This window comes from Hemitrygon akajei, chromosome 13, assembly GCF_048418815.1.
Source record: "Hemitrygon akajei chromosome 13, sHemAka1.3, whole genome shotgun sequence".
Lineage (NCBI taxonomy): Eukaryota > Metazoa > Chordata > Chondrichthyes > Myliobatiformes > Dasyatidae > Hemitrygon > Hemitrygon akajei.
In genome coordinates this window covers 49441120-49459926 of record NC_133136.1, presented here as the reverse complement: position 1 = coordinate 49459926, position 18807 = coordinate 49441120, and positions in this window count along the sequence as shown.

The window sequence follows — 18807 nt, the reverse complement described above, 5'->3', positions numbered from 1 at the left end:
ATGAATATTAAATCTCAGTGCTGCACACATCTGAAAAATAATATCAATCCAACAGCTTACTAAATAAATTGTGTAGTTTTTAAACGTGGTAGAGTCACAATTACAAAGACGTTGGTATCCCTGCTAAATAGCCATCAGCATCTATGGAGCAGGGCTGTGCTGTTTATATCTCCAAAAGTAAGCAGGGTGTTTGGATGTATATTTTCCATCAGTTTTTGTTGCGTAATCTTTGGAGGGGGCACCTTAAATGTGTTTGCTTTTCATGAGTTCAGCTGCATTTCAGAATCAGAATGATAAACACGAGATTCTGCAGATCCTGGAAATCTTGAGCACAACACACAAAATGCTGGATGAACTCGGCAAGTCAGGCAGCATTTATGGAGGCAAATAAGCAGTCGATATCAGGACCGGACAGCAAGGTACTGAAACCAGGTTTGTGTCACTGACATTAGTCATGAAGTTTGTTGTTTTGTGGTAGCAGTACTGTACAGACAGAATAAATAACTACCAGTTACAATAAAAATAAAGAAATGAAATAGTGCAGAAGAGGAATAGTGTGGTTGTGTTCATCAGTTCAGCACTGCCCAGAAGTCTTAAGGACAAAGGGAAGAAGTTGTTCCTGAAACATTGTGTGTGGCTCTTCAGGTTCCTGTACCTCCTCCATGATGGTAGTAATGAGAAGAGGGCATGTCCTTAATGGTGAGGGTCCTTAATGATGGATGCCCCCCTTCTTGAGGCACTACCTTTTGAAGATGTCTTCAATGGTGGGGGGGATGCTTGTGCCTGTGACAGAGTTGGTTGAGTCTACAATCTTCAGATTGCTCTTATGATCCTACACATTGGTGCCTCTATACCAGATAATGAAGCTACCAACGCATTCCAAGCACCCACCATTCTCTGTAAAGAAACACCTTGCCCACACATCTTTTTTGTGCTTACCTCTTATCATAAATGCATGCCCTCTGATATTAAACATTTCAACACTGAGCAAAAAGAAAAGATACTGGCTGTTTATCTGTGCCTCTCATAATCTTATAAGCTTCTGTCAGATCTTCCCTCAGCCTCCATCACTCCAGAGAAAACAACCTAAGTTTGTCCAAACTCTCATCAACTCATGCCCTCTAATCCAGGATGCATCCTGGTAACACTCTTCTGTATCCTTTCCAAAGCCTCCATATTCTTCCTATAATGGAGTAACCACAACTGAAAGCAGTACTCCAGATGTGGCCTAACTAGAGTTTGATAAAGCTGCATCATAACTTCCTGATCTAAACTTAATTCCTGGATGAATAAAGGCAAGGATGCCTTATGCCTTCTTTACCATCAAGGAGCTATGAACTTGGACCCCAAGATCCCACTCTACACCAGTGTTAGGGGTCTTGACATTAACAGTGTACTGGCCATTTGTATTTGATCTCCCAAAGTGCAACACTTCACATTTAGCCAGATTAAACTTCATCTGCACCTTTATCTGCAACTGATCTATATCCCACTGTATTCTTTGCCAGTCTTCTATACCATCCACAATACCACCATTCTTCATATTGTCTCTAAGCCTATTAACACCCATCTACATTTTCATCCAGATCATTTACATACTGTATAAATATTTGGATATACAGGAACTGGGTAGGGATAATCAGCATGGTTTTGTGCATGGTAAATCATCTCTAACCAACCTTAGAGAGTTTTTCAAGGAAGTTACCAGGAAAGCTGATGAAGGCAAGACAGTGGATGTTAGCAAGGCCTTTGACAAGGTCCTGCGTGGGAGGTTGGTCAAGAACATTCAGTCAGTTTTAGTAAATGGGATTAGACATTGGCTTCGCAGGAGAAGCTAGAGGGTGGTGGTCAATGGTTGCCTCTCTGACTGGAGGTCTGTGTTTAGTGGTGTGCCGTAGGGATTGGTGCTGGCTCTGTTGTTTGTCATCCACATCAACAATCTTGATGATAATGTGGTCAACTACATTGGGGGCATAGTGGACAGCAAGGAGGACTACCAAAGCTTGCAGTGGAATCTGGACCAGATGTAAAAATGGGCTGGAAAATGGGAGATGGAGTTTAATGTAGACAAGAGTGAGATATTGCACTTTGGAAGGACAATCCAGGTAGGACTTACCTAGTGAGCAGTAAGGCATTGAGGAGTGTGGTAGAACAGAGGGATCTGAGAATACATTGAAACATAGAAAATCTACAACACAATACAGGCCCTTCAGCCCACAAAGTTGTGCCGAACATGTATTTACTTTAGAAATTACCTAGGGTTACCCATAGCCCTTTATTTTTCTAAGCTCCATGTACCAACCCAGGAGTCTCTTAAAAGACCCCATCACGTCCGCCTCCACCACCGTCACTGGCAGCCCATTCCACGCACTCACCACTCTCTGCATAAAAAACTTACCCCTGACATCTCCTCTGTACCTACTTCCAAGCACCTTAAAACTGTGCCCTCTCATGCTAGCCATTTCAGCCCCGGGAAAACGCCTCTGACTATCCACACGATCAATGCCTTTCACTTTTTCTAAGGGATTTAAACTGACAACGTTTTTTGACAAGTAGCACGATTTTGGCTTTTGATAGTTGCTGGGCTGGCAAATTTTCCATACATTTGGACATTATTCCAGTTAATACCCAACACTTCTTTATTTCACTCAATTTAATCACTAGTTATAAGATTACTGAACGGACCTCTTGTATGATAAAACTGACTCTTGACCTCACAGTCTACTTTGCACCTCAACTCCCTGCACTCACTGTCCTTGCAACTATAACATCATTGTTGCTTGTCCCTCGTACTACACTGATAACATGGATGGCCCGCAAAACTAAGTTTTTCCCTGTTCCTCAGTGCACAGAACAGTGATAAAATTACTAATTGAATAAATTTCCCAGTGAACCCTTGAAGCTTAATGAGACCTTATGAAATGGGGCCTGATGACTTCAAGGGGTGTGCAGGAACAGAGGTCCCAGTCAGCAGAAGGGGATTGCACAAACATTCCCCGATACCCTGGATGCCAAATATTAGAGCATCAGTACTTGTTGGAAAGAAAAGCATATAACTGGAAAACTAATTACAGGTAACACTTTGTATCTTTACTTTAAAAATGTTCTGTAATAAGCTTATCGATTGGCTTTAAGTGAAAGCAAATTAATGCAAATAAACAAACCAATCACATCTTTTACATTTCTGTCACTGGCCACCTTTTTTGTACCAACTGTACCAGTATTTTTCAAAATATTCATCATGCCTAATATATTTCCTTTGCATATTTTTGAAAATTTCCAGTAATATGTCATTATGATCACTCAGTAACCCATAGCATTATGAAGTTATAAATACACGCTATTCACATAATTGTCAGTAGAATTGCCTAATGCCTCAGCCTGTATTCCCACAAACAAGATCTATAACAGGTTGTTTTATCTGATCATGGTAATAAGATAAAATGCAGCTCATTTCTTAAGTACATCATTGACTTCCATTGTTTAATACTTAATGGGAAAATGTGCTTTATGTCTGCAGATTTAAGTCTTAATATTTTAAATGCTGGTACACATTGACTTACAAGACAGGAATTTTGTGCTTAGAGTAATTTTGTTCTTAGCTGTGTCCAATGTATTTGGAATCTTACTATGGTAAAATGGTGACTAATGAACTTCTCAATAGATTCTAAACAAGCTTTTCAAAGTTCAAAAATTCAAAGTAAAGGTATTATCAAAGTACATATATGTCTCCATATACACCCTGAGATTCGTTTTCTAGTGGGGATGCTCAGTAAATCCATAAAATAATAACCATAACAGAATCAGTGAAAGACTGCACCAATTTGGCCTTTTGACCAGTGTGCAAATGACACCAAACTGTGCAAATACAAAAAGAAATAAATAATGATATATAAATAAGAAATAATTATTGAAAACATGAGATGAAAAGTTCTTGAAAGTGAGTCCATTGGTTGTGGGAACATATCGATGATGGGGCAAATGAAGTTGAGTAAAGTTATTTTCTTTGGTTAAACAGCCTGATGGTTGAGGGGATAGTAACTGTTCCAGAACCTGGTGGTGTGAACCCTAAATCTTCTGTACCTTCTTCCTGATGGCAACAATGCTATTGCCTGAACAACCCACTAATAGTAATTGCAGAATACTTCGAATTCTTCACTTAAATATCCAATAAAGATTCCAGATTTGAATTTGTGTGCATTGAAAACAATTATATGCAATTATATAAGATTCAAAATTGTTTATAATCATTTCCAATACAGAAGTGTAAAGGAGAACGAAATAGTTGTTACCCCAGATATGATACAGGACAAAAAAACATAAAGAACAGAACAATGGTAATAACAAACACAATGATTATAAATGCATAAGATAGCCAATATATGTAGATTGATTGCATGTTGATAAAGTGATGCTAGGGCACAGGAGTCTCTGTATATAGGGTGACTGACATGAAATGATAAAGTAGTGGTGGTTGGGGTGGGGAGGGGTGGGTTTGTGGGTGGGGGTGTTGATCAGCCTTACATTTTGGGGCAAATAACTGTTTTTGAGTCTAGTGGTCCTAGTGTGGATGCTACGTAGCCTCCTCACTGATGGGAGTGGGACGAACAGTTCATGAGCTGGGTGGGATCCTTCATGATGTTACTGGCCCTTTTTCAGCACCTTTCTAAATATATAAGACTATAAGATATAGGAGCAGAATCAGGCCATTTGGCTCCTCAAGTCTGCTCCACAATATCATCATGGCTGATCCATTTTCCCTTTCAGCCCCAATCTACTGCCTTCTCCGCATATCCCTTCATGCCTTGACTAAGCAAGAATCTATCAACCTTGAATATACCCAATGCCTTGGCCTCCACAGCTGCTTGTGGCATTGAATACCAGAGACTCGTCACTTTCTGACTAAGAAATTCCTCCTCATCCCCATTCTAAAAGGATGCCTGTCTTTTCCCGAGGAGGCACATTTCAGAAAAGGCAAGCCTTTTTCTTTTTGATAAAGAATATCCAGGTTGGAATGCTCCTTCTGTCAAATGTGAGAACTCGGGAACCCTGATGTTTTCTCTGATGACTACTTCTGTGGGAAGTGGACCCAACTTCTGACAGACTGGGTTAGAGCTGGAGCTGGATGTGCTCAACATCATTCGGGAGGCTGAAAATATTATAGATGAGGTAGTCACACCCAGAGTACGGGTTTCCAACAGTAGATGGGTGACCACCAGGAGAGGCAAGGGGTTTGAGAAGTCAGTGCAGGGATCCCTTGTGGACATTCCCCTCAGCAACAAGCATACTCCTTTGGATACTGCTGGGGAGGGTGAGCCATCAGCTCACGGCAGCCGCTGCCAGGCTGGTGGCACAGTGGCTGGCTCTGAGGGTCAACAGGGAAGGGTAGTGTTAGCCAGTGCAGTAGTCATAGGGAACCCAATAGTTAAGGGGACAGAAAGGAGACTCTGTTGCTGCAAAAGAGACATCAGGATGGTGTGTTGCCTCCCAAATGCTAGGGTCCATGATGTATCGGAGCGGCTGCAGGGTATTTTCAAGGCGGAGGGGGAGCAGCCAGAGGTCGTGGTGCATATTGGCACCAATGACATAGGTAGAAAAGGGAAAGAGGTCCTGTGCAGTGAGTATATAGTGTTAGGAAAGAGGCTGAAGAGAAGAACCTCCAAGGTTGTAATCTCTGGATTACTCCCTGTGCTAGTGGAGGCAGGAATGGGGTGATAGCACAGATGAATGAGTGGCTTCAGAGATGGTGCAGGGGACAGGGCTTTGAGCTCCTGATCACTGGAACCTTCTGGGGAAGGTGTGAACTGTGCAAGAGGGACGGGTTACACCTGAACCTGAACCTCCTGACCAGGAGGTTTGGAGACACTACTTGGGAGAGTTTAAAGTAGTTTTGCAGGGGGCTGGCAAATGGAGCCCAGCTCAGTGAGGGAAAGATCGGACCAGAAGGTAGATGTCAGGAAAAGCATTGAAAGGCAAAATTGAAATAAGAGGTATGATGTGTTGGATAGTTTGAAGTGTGTATATTTTCAAGCTAGGACTATTATGGGTGAGGGTGATGAATTTAAGAGCATAGATCAGTACATGGGACGATGATGCTGTAGCCATTACTGACACTTGGTTGACAGAGGGACAGGAATGGATGATTTAATGTACCAGGTTTTCAAAATTTTAGAAAAGATACAAGTGGAAGTAACAGAGGGGATGGAGTTGCACTACTAATCAGTGACAATATCACAGTTGCACTCAGAGGAGATATAATGGAGGAGTCAGACACTGAGTCCATTTGGGTGGAACTCAGGAATCTGAGGAGTGCAATCACACTGCTGGGGTTGTACTACAGACCACCAATAGCCACTGGGATGTTGAGGAACAGATATGTAATCAGATTAACGAAATAGGGCTGTTGTCATCAGGGATTTCAACTTCTCTAATATAAACTGGGACCTTCTTCCTGTAGGGGGTTTAGATGGAGTTAAATATGTATCCAGAAGGGTTTCTTAAATCAATACGTGGATGGTCCAACGAGAGGAGGGGCTGTACAGGACCTGGTGCTGGGTAATGAGCCTGACCTGGTGGATGAACAGTTAGGGAGCAGAGCCCACAACTCCTCATCTTTCAGGATAACTATCGATAAGGATAAATATGGTCCTTGCGGGAGAGCTTCAAATTGGAGTAGGGCAAATTATGAGGGCATGAGACAAAGACTAAGCGGCAGTAATTGGGAACACCATTTCTCTGGCAAATCCACATCAGAACTCCTGCCTCAGCAAGGACCTGGACCCATTGCAATTTGCCTATGGCCACAATAGGTCAATAGTAGAAGCAATCTCAGTGGCTCTTCACATGGCCTTAGACCACCTGGACACACAGACACCTATGTCAGGATGCTGTTCATCGACTTTAGCTCAGCATTTAATACCCTCATTCCCACAATCCTGATTGAGAAGTTGCAGAACCTGGGCCTCTGTACCTCCCTCTGTAACTGGATCCTCGACTTCCTAACCAGAAGACCACAATCTGTGCGGATTGGTGATAACATATCCCCCTCACTGATGATCAACACTGGCTCACCTCAGGGGTGTGTGCTTAGCCCACTGCTCTACTCTCTGTATATACATGACTGTGTGGCTAGGCATAGCACAAATATCATCTACAAATTTGCTGACGATACAACCATTGGTGGTAGAATCTCAGGTGGTGATGAGAGGGTGTACAGGAGTGATATACACCAACAAGTGGAGTGGTGTCGCAGCAACAGCCTGGCACTCAACATCAGTAAGACGAAAGAGCTGATTGTAGACTTCAGGAAGGGTAAGACAAAGGAATATATACCAATTCTCATAGAGGGATCAGAAGTGGAGAGAGTGAGCAGTTTCAAATTCCTGGGTGTCAAGATCTATGAATATCTAACCTGGGCCCATGGAGAGCATTCTGACAGGCTGCATCACTGTTTGGTATGGAGGGGCTACTGCACAGGACCAAAAGAAGCTGCAGAAGGTTGTAAATCTAGTCAGCTCCATCTTGGGTACTAGCCTACAAAGTACCCAGGACATCTTCAAGGAGTGGTGTCTCAGAAAGGCAGCATCCATTATTAGGGACCTCCAGCATGCAGGGGGCATGCCTTTTCTCAGTGTTACCATCAGGTTTGAGGTACAGAAGCCTGAAGCCACACACTCAGTGATTCAGGAACAGCTTCTTCCCCTTTGCCACCTGATTCCTTCACTACCTCACTTTTTAAAAAATATACAGTATTTCTGTTTTTGCACTTTTTAAAAATCTATTCAACATACGTAACTGATTTACTTGTTTATTATTATTTTTTAATTTTTTAAAAATTGTTTTTCCTCTTCTATATTATGCATTGCATTGAACTGCTGCTGCTAAGTTAACAAATTTCATGTCACATGCTGGTGATAATAAACCTGATTCTGATCTTCTGACATGTGGAGGGTGTTTAAAGGTCAGTTGCACAAGAGTACAGAAGTATGTAAAGCTTCAGAAGTTAGGATCAAACAAAGCAAGAGGACTATAGAGAAGCCAAAATAGAACTCAAGAAGATAATTAAGAAAGCCAGGAGGGACCATGAAGAGTCCTTGGCAAGTAGGATTAAGGTGAATCCCAACACATTCTGTACATACATCAAGAGTAAAGTGATAACTACGGAGAGGGTAGGGCCATTCAAGGATAAGGGGGTAACATTTATCTGGATACCGAGAACGTGAGTGAGGTACTTAATGAGAACTTTGCTTCAGTATCACCAAGGAAAAGGATATGGAGGACCAGGAGATCAGTGCTGAGTGTATAAATACATACATTAGGGCATTTAGAGGTCAAGGAGAAGAAGTGTGAAGCCTCCTAAGGAGTATTATGGTGGATAAGACCCCAGGGCCTGATGGGATTTACCCCAGGTTATTGAAGGAAGTAAGAAACAAGATTGCTGGGCCTTTGACCAGTTTATTGCTGTCCTCTTTGGCCGTAGGCGAGGTCCTGGAGGACTGGTGAGTGGCTAATATTCTACCTCTATTTTGTAAGTAAATCCTGGGAACTACATACCGGTGAGTCTCACATCTGTTATAGGGAAACTGCTGGAGAAAATTCAGAGGGATCGCATATATGGACATTTGGAAACCCATGGCCTAATTAGTGAGAGCCAACATGGCTTTGTATGTGTCAGGCTGTGCCTTACCAACATGATTGTGTATTTTGATGAGAGAGATTGATAAGAGTAGGACAGTGCATGTTGTCTACATGGATTTCAGGAAAGTGTTTTACAAAGCCCCTCATGGGAAGATTAAGATGCATGGGATCTACAGAGAGTTGGCTGTTTGGATTCAGAACTGGCTTGCACACGGAAGACAGAAGGTAGTGGTTGCAGGGACTTACTCAAGCTGGTGGTCTAATTAGTGGAGTTCTGCAGGTATCTTCAGTGGGACCTCTGCTGTTTGATGGGTGGGTTAGTAAATTCAAAGATTCAAAGTACATTTACAATATTATCAAAGACTGAAAAACATTGAGATTTGCTTGGTTACAAGCCATCTTTGTATCATCTACTTCCAGTTTAAGATGGCACTACCAAATGCATGAGACAGCTTACTGGTAATTCAAAAGGCAAGAAATTCGACTAAAAGCATTACTAATAACACATTTTCTGAAGTAAATTGCAATAAATTATCACCACAGACAATGAAGAGGTGAGCAAAATACCAAGATCGATGGAGTTGTGGATAGTGTAGAAGTCTGGCAAAGAATAGAGCGCGATATAGATCAGTTGCAGATATGGGCTGAAAAATAGCAGATGGAGTTTAATCCTAATAAATCTGAGGTGTTGCACCTTGGTAAGGCAAATGCAAGGAGACCAATAAACTGTTTAAGTGTTGCTGAGCAGAGAAACATTGGGATCCAAGTTCATACCTCCTTGAAAGTGGCTACACAGGTTGATAAGGTGGTGAAGAAGGCTTACGGAATGATTGCTTTTATTAGTCAAGGCATTAAGTTTGAAAGCCAGGAGGTTATATTGCAACTTTATAAAACTCTGGTTAGGCCACATCTGGATAAACAGGTGCAGTTCTGGTTGCCCCACTATAGGAAGGATATTGAGGCTTTGGAGAGGTTGCAGAAGAGATTCACCAGGATGCTGCCTGGTTTAGAGGGCATGTGCTATCACATAGAGGCTGGATAAACTTGGCTTGTTCTCTCGGGAGCTTCGGAGGCTGAGGGGAGATCTAATGGAGAGTTACAAGACAGAGAAGCAGAGATAGAGTGGACAGAGAGTATCTGTCCCCTAGTGTTGAAATGTCTAATACCAGAGAACATGCATTGAAGGTGAGAGGGGTAGGTTCAAGGGGAATGTGAGAGGCAAGTTTTTTTTTACTCAGAGTCGTGGATATCTGGAAAGTGCTGCCTGGTATCGTGATAGGGGCAAATGTATTAGAGGCTTTTAAGAGATATTTGGATAGGCACATGGTGTAGGTAGGAGGGATGTGTGATGGGGTGTTTTTGCTTTGCTTTTTAGCTGGTTCAGCACAACACTGTGGGCCAAATGGCCTGCCCTGTGCTGTACTCTTCTATGTTCTAACGTAAAAAGAAAAGGACCCAACGCAGACCCCTTTGGAACATCACTGGTCACTGGCAGCCAATCAGAAATGGCTCCCTTTATTCCCATTCTTTGCCTTCTGCCAATCAGCCAATGCTCTATCTATGCTAGTATCTTTCTTGTAATACCATGGGCTCTTAACTTGTTAACCAGCCTCACGTGTGGCACCTTATCAAAGGTCTTCTGAAAATCCAAGCATGCAACATCCACTAGTTCTCTTTTGTCTATCCTGCTTTTTATTTCTTCAAAGAATTCCAACAAATTTGTCAGGCAAAATTTTCCTTTGAGACCATGGTCTATTTATCATGTGCCTCCAAGTGCCCTGCTATCACATCCTTAACAATCGACTACAACCACTAAGGTCTGACTAACTGGCCTCTAATTTCCTTTCTTCTGACTCTCTCCCTTCATGAAGAGTGGAGTGACATTTGCAATTTTCCAGTCTTCCGGAACCCTTCCAGAATCAATTGATTACTAATGCCTCCACAATCTCTTCAGCCATCTCTTTCAGAACCCTGGGGTGTACACCATCTAGTCCAGTTGACCTATCAGACCTTTCAGTTTCCCAAGAACCTTCTCCCTTGCAATGGCAACTTCACACCTTTCTGTCCCGACACACTAACTTCCATAATGAAGATTAATGCAAAACACTTATTCAGATCATCTGCCATTTCCTTGTACCCATTGCTACCTCTCCAGCATCATTTTCCAGCAGTCCGATATCTACTCTCACCTCTCTTTTACATTTTATATATCTGAAGAAACTTTTGGTATCCTCTTCAATATTATTGGCCAGGAGGCTGGAGGTTTCCCAGAATTCCCACATCTCACATGCAGAACAAAACACTGTCCCAGCAGCCATTCTCACTGCACTAATTGTGCCCGAACAGACAAGGAATGAAGAATAAAATTGGCCTGATTGCGCCCAAGTCAGATGAGCCAAAGCCACTCCAACTCTGGACCACTCACAACAACAGCCGTACACTTCCGCCTGCCTTATTTTTTTATCTGCCCCCTCACCAATGAAATCCACTCAGTGATTGGTCACAGTCCAACTCTGAAAAACTTGTGCAAAGCGCTGCCTTTTTAATCTTGTGTGCAAAGCCAAGTGAAAAGGTAGTTCTATGTATGTCCTTGACGGTGGATAGGTGGGTGCCAGCGATGTATTGGGCAGTTTTGACTAGTTGTTGAGCTACTGCAAAAGGCTCTAATTTCCTTTAGCAGTTCTGGGGTTATAAGTTTTTAACTCTGATCAAGAGCCAAGCTAGAGGAAGATAGAATGCAGGCCTCCTTATCAGTCATGTGAAGCGGTTATTTAGAAGCTACTCTAATAATCTGCGCAATACATTTTTTCCTCTTGGGAAAACAAACTTTAAAATTGTGATATTAGGATAAAATATTAAATCTTTTCAAAGGGGAATGAATGAAACAGTATATTATTGCATCAAAACATACAGCATTTAAATTCACTTTTCTGATAGTGGAGCCATTCTCAAGAGCAGCATTTATAATTTACCTTTATTACCAAGGTGATGGTGACAAGCAATTGCTCTGACTTGTTACCATTTCATTATTTTATGTAAACATTACATACTGATTAATTCAACTGCTGCTTGCAACTATGCTGGTTTTGGACTTCAGTCACAGTTAAAAGATGAAAGATAAACTTGTTTAGGGAATTTAATGTATTGGGGAGAATTCAGAGTTTGACAGTTTCATCATGCTAGCATCTACCCAATGTGGAAAACTGACATGATACACCTTGCCAACAGGAATCTATCACTTTAGTCAATTAATAACCCAACAATTAATCTAAGGTAATACAAAGACATGGTAATAATTCTACACAGCAGGTTTACTCACCGAATAATCTGTTAACATTACTCTATTTAGGCTCTGCAAGAACCACTTAGCTCCTACCATTATAGTCTAATTGAAACAAGCAAAGTTCCCAAGATGAGGCAGATTCTTGACCACAAGGCAGTATTTGATCCCAGTTGCTAAAGATTAAAATATTAGGAATAGAGGAAAATTCCTATATTGTTTGTGCTAAAAACTAGCACAAAGCTGTCTGTGTTTAGAGGCTAGTTATCTAAGCTTCATAACTTAATATGAATTACTCAATGCACTGTACCAAACTCAAACTCCTGGTTGCAAACTTGCATCATATTATTTGCTGATTTCAGTGGCAAGGCCCAATTTTGACATCTCAGATAATGAAAACACCCCTGCATCAAGGGCTAGGTAAAATTAAGTTTTAGGATGAAAAAGTACAAAGTAATGAGCCAATGATCCAACCTGCCACTTCTATTCACTCCAAATATTCCACAGCCACGCATAATGTGCAGCACAGTAGGACTAGTCAATACAAGGTTTCGCTGTCATTGAACATTTCGCAATGCGGAGCCATTGGCAATCCACTGCTGGGGCTCAGGTGGTGATCTTAAGGAATGAGGTTCCTGCAAGGGCACGAATGGTACAATTCTAAACTCTCTTAAGCTCTACAGTATACCAAATAGTTCAAAATTCCGCCTTGTTTTCTCATTTTGCCTTGCATTTATGTAGCTCTCAAAAATCCCCTCATTAACAAAGGTTTTATTCATTTTCCAAAATCCAATTTATTTTTGCTAAATACACTCAGAAATTTAAAGGACATTGAAAAAGAATGCAGAAAGCCATGAACCCCAGCTATTAATCAGAATACTTACGGTAGCCAGATCAATGTGCTTATCAATGAATGCAAACAAACAGCATGAACAGCTGCTCCCTCAACAAGGGACTTACGACAACAAACTTCAGGGAAATGTTGGCAAAAACATTACAAAGATAAGTACGGTAAGTGCTTTGCTATGAAATGGATTAATATCAGTAATTCCAGTTGGCTCAGCTTCGACAAGGTGACCATTCTGAACTGTGGTAGTAGGAACAGAAAATGGTGCTTTAAGCTCTACAATTCATTTTTTCAAGAAAATGCGTCATGCTTAATATTCAGTGTTCAGGAAGCAAAACGTGAAATGCTGGTCATTTCAGAAGGTTTTAAACTGCTGGAAATTAAGGAATTAAGGTAGTAGGTAGATAAACAGTTTGTTTCTCCAAGGTCAGTTTGTTGCAGGCATATATTTGGGAGGATAAAGACTTAAAAACAGAATAGGGAAATAAAAATAAATTAAAATACACCCAGCTTTGGGCAAGTAGAATGCTGAGTATCCAAAAATTGCATTGGATATTCACAGATGCAGGACTTGACTTTTTGATGACAAAGAAAGAAGTGATTTGAGAACCCTTAAGTGAAAAAGGTGTACAATCTCAAATCTGAGACAAGCTGAAAACACTGTCTCTGCTCTGGGTGTCTCTACAGGCAAATTAGTCTTTACATTTGAAAGCAACTGGCTATCATCTCAAGCTGATCCAGGCATCTCGCACTCACCTCTCCTTATTTTTGGGATCACTCTATTCTACATACACCCGCAAGAGGGACAACTATTACAGTTTTAATTACAATTACCTCTACCTGAAGACCAAGATGACTGATTTCCCTTTCTTCATGTGCTTTACTTGAACAGACACACACACCATTGACAACACACCTTTTCAACTTTTAACTTCTCCAAATCGCACCATTGTGATAAAAATGCTAGAAGTCCAAATTGATGTGACATTCTTCTGTGCTTTTAGGTAAATGCTAGAATTAGAATTAAATATTTCAAAGTAGAACAAGTAGAACTGGGTTAAAATAGTCTTTTATTGATCAACCCATAGCACTGCTGCTCAAAGTAAACACGACTTAGCCAAGTAATTAAAATATATCAAATACCAAGTATTTACACTCTTGCATCAATGCTTTCAATTTTCTAACATTTATATTGTAATTGTTGATTCTCAATAATATACATATTCCTAAACCCTTCACATGATGTCTGCTCCTTGTGTACATTTGTTTCACTTAAGGCACAGTGTGTGGTGATTGAATGGATACGCTGCCTAATATACAAGCTGTCCAATTTTCATTGAAATTAAAAGAACTGGGCAGGTACCACCACCATGACTGGATAATCATCTTCAAATCGAAATAACCCCCAAATCTTCATGCAAGAGAATGCCATAGAAAATAGATCTTCCAAGATAATATCTGTGGGAATCATGTCATCTGCTGCTGTAACATAAGAAATAGGAGCAGGTGTGGGCCGTCTTGCCCGTTGAGCCATTCAGTAAGATCATGGCTGATCTGGCCATGGACTCATCTCTACCTACCTGCCTCTATCTTATTTATCCCTTATATAATTTTATGTTTCTATAAGATCTCGTCTCATTCTTTTGAATTCCAGTGAGAACAGTTCCAGGCAACTCAATCTCTTATCATTATCCAACCCCCTCTGCACCACCTCCAAAGCCAATATATCCTTCCTCAAGTAAGGAGACCAGAACTGCATGCAGTACTCCTGTACAGTTGCAGCATAACCTCCCTGCTCTTGAATTCAATCCCTCTAGTAATGAAGGCCAACATACTATTTGCCTTCATGATAGCCTGCTGCACCTGCAAACCAACCTTCTGCGATTCATGCACAAGTATTCCCGTCCCTCTGCACAGCAGCATGCTGCAATATTTTACCATTTAAATGATAATCTACTTTCATTTTTCCTTCCAAAGTGGATGACATCACATATACGAACATTGTACTCCATCTACCAGACCCTTGCATTTTATCTATAACTCTCTACAGACTCTCCGTATTTTCTGCGCAATTTGCTTTTCCACTCAATTTAGTATCATCAGCAAAATTAGACACACTACACTTGGTCCTCTCTTCCAGATCATTAATGTATATCATGAACAGTTGTGGGTCCAACACCGACCCCTGAGGCACACTGCTCACCACTAATTGTGAACCAGAGTAACACCCATATATTCCAACTGTGTTAACCAATCCTCTACTCATGCTAATACATCACCCCCAACTCTACGCATCTTTCTATTATGGGTAAGTCTTTTATGTGGCACCTTCTCAAACATCTTCTGGAAATCTAAGTAAATAACATTCATGTTCCCCTCTATCTACTGCACTCATTATATCCACAAAGAACTCCAGTAATTTTGTCAAACAGGACCTGCCTTTGCTGAATCCATGCTATGTGTGCCTGATGAATCCATTTCTTTCCGGATGCCTCGCTATTTCTTCTTTTGTGATAGCTTCAAGCATTTTCCCAGCCACAGATGTTAAACTATAGTTATCTGCCTTTTGCCTACATCCTTTTTTGAACAGTGGTGTGACATTCACCATCTTCCAATCTGCAGGGAAGAGTCAGAGAATTTTGGCAAATTATCACCAAAACCTCTGCTATAACTTCTGCCATTTCTTTCCACACCCTGGGATGCATTCCATCAGGACCAGGGGACTTGTCAATATCCAATATCAATTCAGCCGCCTTGTCCTCCAGGGGACCTACATTCACTTTAGCCACCCTTTTCCGATTTATACAATTATAAAAACTTCTACTATCCGTTTTTATATTTTGTGCTAGTTTATTTCCATAATCTGGCTTCCCTTTCTTTATTCCTCACTTAGTGGTTCTTTGTTGCTTTTACAGATTTCCCAGTCTTCCAGTTTCCCACTACTCTTGGTTACTTTGTATGCATGAGCTTTTAGTTTGATGCCTTCTTTTATTTCCTTAGTTATCCAAGGCTGTCTCTCCCCACCCTTCCTGTCCTTGCTTATTACTAGAATATACTTTTGTAGAGCACTGAAAAATCTTTGAAAGTCTTCCACTGTTCCTCAACTGTCCCACCATAAAGCTTGTGTTCCCAGTCTACACGAGCCTCATCTCACTGTAGTCTCCATTGTTTCAGCATAATACACTGGTTTTAGATTGAACTATTGCACCCTCGACTCGTATGAGAAACTCAATCGTACTGTGATCACTCATTCTAAGCGGATCCCTAATTTCAAAATCACCAATTTTACCTGACTCATTGCACAGGACCAGATCTAAGATAGCATGTTCCCCTGTATGTTCAATAACATACGATCATGAATGCATTCTATGAAGACCTCATCAAAACTGCCTCATCCAACTTAATTCACTAGGATCCAGGTCCCATCACAGTTCAGGTGGAGCATCCCACCGGTACAGTTCACTCCTTCCCCAACACTGGTGCAAACCCACTTCCTCCAAACCTTGAGCCACGCATTTAACTCTCTAACGTTAACTCTATGCCAATTTGCACATGGCTCAGGTAGTAATCCAGAGATGACCATGTTTTTGGTTCTGCTTTTTAATTTAGTCCCTAACTACTCAAATTCCCTTAGCAGAACCTCTTTCCTTGTTCTGCCTATGTCGCTGATACTCACATGAACCACAACAACTGTATCTTACTCCTCCCACTGCAGGTCAGATAAGATGTCCTGAACTCGGGCACCAGGCAGGCAACACAGCCTTTGAGATGCTCTATCCTCACAACAGAGAACTCTGTCTATTCCCTGATGATACTATCCCCAATTACCACTACATTTCTCTTTTCCCCCCTATTGAATGGCTCCCTGAGCTGTGATGCCACAGTTAGGTTGCTCATCTTTCCTACAGCCCCCACTCTCACTCACCAGGGAAAAAGAATCTGAGACCTGTTGGAGAAGCTCAAAGGCGGAGGCTCCTCCAGCACTGTCTCTTGAATCCCACTACCCACCTCATTCACAGTTACACTGTCTTACCCCTGACCATGGATTGAATTTGAGGCAACTAATCTAATGGGTGTGAGCACCTCCTGAAACAGAGGATCCAGGTAATTCTCCCCCTCCCTGAAGTGCTGCAATGTTTGAAGATCAGATTCCAGGTCATCAGCTTTGAACCCGAGTTCTCTGAGCAGCCAATGTTTGCTGCAGTTGAGGTCACCAGGAACCACAATGGGGTCCACCAGCTCCCATATCATGCAGCTACAGTACATCACCTGATCCTGTATCATCCCTTTATTTAATTAGCTGTAATTTAGTGGCGTTTTATTCAACCACCACAAAATCCTTACCTGCGCCTCTTCGCCAAAGCCTCAAGTTCCCACTACTACTCTGGTCCCCTCACACAATGGCCACTCTGCCTTACCTTGCTTTGCTTTTATTTGCTCCTGCTCATGATTCGCAAATTGATTGGTCCGCTGCTAATGTGCCAAGCCCTGCAAAACACTCCTTTGTTAAAATTCTTATCCCTGACCCGTGCAAGGTTCTCTCTCTATTGATTGGAGAGGTTTTGTCACCAATAGAAATGAGAGTATTTAAGCAAGCTGTTTCTAAGATTAAATACATACCCATCATAAAACTCCAGTATAGGCAATTTCAGTTTAAATAGGGAAAAATGTCCACAAAACCATGAAACGTAGGAGCAAAATCATGCCATTCGGTCCACCGAGTCTGCTCCACCATTCCATCAGGGCCGATTTATTATCCCTCTCAACCCCATTCTCCTACTTTCTGCCCACAACCTTTGATTCCCTGACTAATCAAGAACCTATCAACCTCTGCTTTAAATATACCCACTGACTTGGGCTCCACAGCTGTCTGTGGCAATGAATTCTGCAGATTCACCACACACTGGCTGAAGTAATTCCTTATCTGTTCTAAAGACATGTCCTTCTTTTCTGAGGCTGTACCCTCTGGTTCTAGACTCTACTATTGGAAACATCTTCCCCACATCTACTTTATCTAAACCTTTCAATATTCAATACATTTCAATGAGACTCCCCCCTGCCCCCAATACTTCTAAACTCCAGTGAATACAGGCCCAGAGCCAGCAAACACTCCTCATACGTTAATTGTCATTCCTGGGATAATTCTTGTGAACATCATTCTGGACCCTCTCCAATGACGGCACACCTTTTCTTACATAAGGTGCCCAAAACTGCTCCAAGGTCCATCTGACCAATGCCTTAGCATTACATCATTGCTTTTATAATCTAGTTTGCTTGAAATGAACGTTAACTTGCCTTCACTACCACCAATTCAACCTGCAAGTGAACTGTTACAGCATCCTGCATGAGGACTCCCAAATCCCCTTGCACCTCAAGACTTCTGAATTTTCTCACCATTCAGAAAATAGTCTGCATTTTTAATCTTTCTACTAAAGTGTATGACCATACACTTCCCTACAGTATATTCCATTTGCCAATTCTTTGCCCATTCTCCTAATCTGACTGTCCAGCTCAGATTCTCTGCTTTCCCCTTCACCCATCTTTGTATCATTCGTAAACTTGACTACAAAACCATCAATTGTCATCCAAAGCATTGACATGTAACATGTAAAGAAGCTGTCTCAACACTGACCCCTGCGGAATACCCTTAGTTACTGGAAGACAGCTAGAAAATTCCACCTTTTGCCTCCTACTGGTCAGCCAATCTCTATCTGCACACACAAAAAGCTGGAGGAATGCCGTAGGCCAGGCAGCATCTATGGAGAAGAGTAAACAGTTGATGTTTCAGGCCAGGACCTTTTATCGGATGCTGGTGAAGGGTCTCGGCCCAACACTGACCGTACTCTTTTCTGTAAATGCTGCCTGACCTGCTGAGATCCTCCAAGCATTTTGTGTGTGTTTCTATCCATGCTATTATCTTCCCTGTAATACCACAGGTTCTGATCTTGTTTAGCAGCCTCATGCGCAGCACCTTAAGCAAAGGACTTCTGGAAAATCCAAATAAACACCCATTGAATCTCCTTTGTCTATCCGGTGTTATTTT